Source organism: Sapajus apella, unplaced genomic scaffold, assembly GCF_009761245.1.
Source record: "Sapajus apella isolate SASKATOON/1434 unplaced genomic scaffold, GSC_monkey_1.0 scaffold6, whole genome shotgun sequence".
Classification (NCBI taxonomy): Eukaryota; Metazoa; Chordata; class Mammalia; order Primates; family Cebidae; genus Sapajus; species Sapajus apella.
In genome coordinates this window covers 38,055,333-38,055,901 of record NW_022436946.1, presented here as the reverse complement: position 1 = coordinate 38,055,901, position 569 = coordinate 38,055,333, and the positions used below count along the sequence as shown (strand labels likewise).

At 42.9% G+C, this 569-nt stretch overlaps 1 non-coding gene across 1 annotated transcript; it reads right to left on the bottom strand.

Annotated features, from left to right (window-relative positions):
* Positions 1-212: 212 nt before the first annotated feature.
* On the bottom strand, positions 213-313 carry LOC116549842. Its single transcript, XR_004268118.1, has one exon. It is a non-coding gene; the product is annotated as a small nucleolar RNA U13 (small nucleolar RNA).
* Positions 314-569: the final 256 nt, after the last annotated feature.

Genomic DNA, 569 nt, shown 5'->3' with positions numbered 1-569 from the left:
AGAGCGAGACACTGTCTTAAAAAAAAAAGGTAAAAACAACAACAAAAAAATTCTGTGGTTTTTAAGCCACCCAGTCTATGGTATTTTTGTTACAGCAGCTGAATGGACTAAGACATGTTCAATGACAAATTCATGGCCTTTTGCCTGAGAAAGCCTTATTTAGTAAGTCTGGGAGGGGCTGAGAAACCTTCATTTTTCTTCTTTTTTTTTCACATCAGACAGGTAACGTGCAGACATCATAACAAGATTCAAGGGTGACATATGTCACACATATGCATGGACATCCAATTATTATGTTTAAGAGCTAAAGGATCAAAACCTACATTTTAAAAGATTCTCTTAGGCTGGGTGTGGTGGCTCATGCCTGTAATCCCAGCACTTTGGGAGGCCGAGGCAGGTGGATCACCTGATGTCAGGAGTTCGAGACCAACCTGACCAACATAGTGAAACCCTGTGTCTACTAAAAAGACAAAAAAATTGGCTGGGCGTGGTGGTGGGCACCTGTAACCCCAGCTACTTGGGAGGCTGAGGCAGAAGAATCGCTTGAACCCAGGAGGCAGAGATTGTAG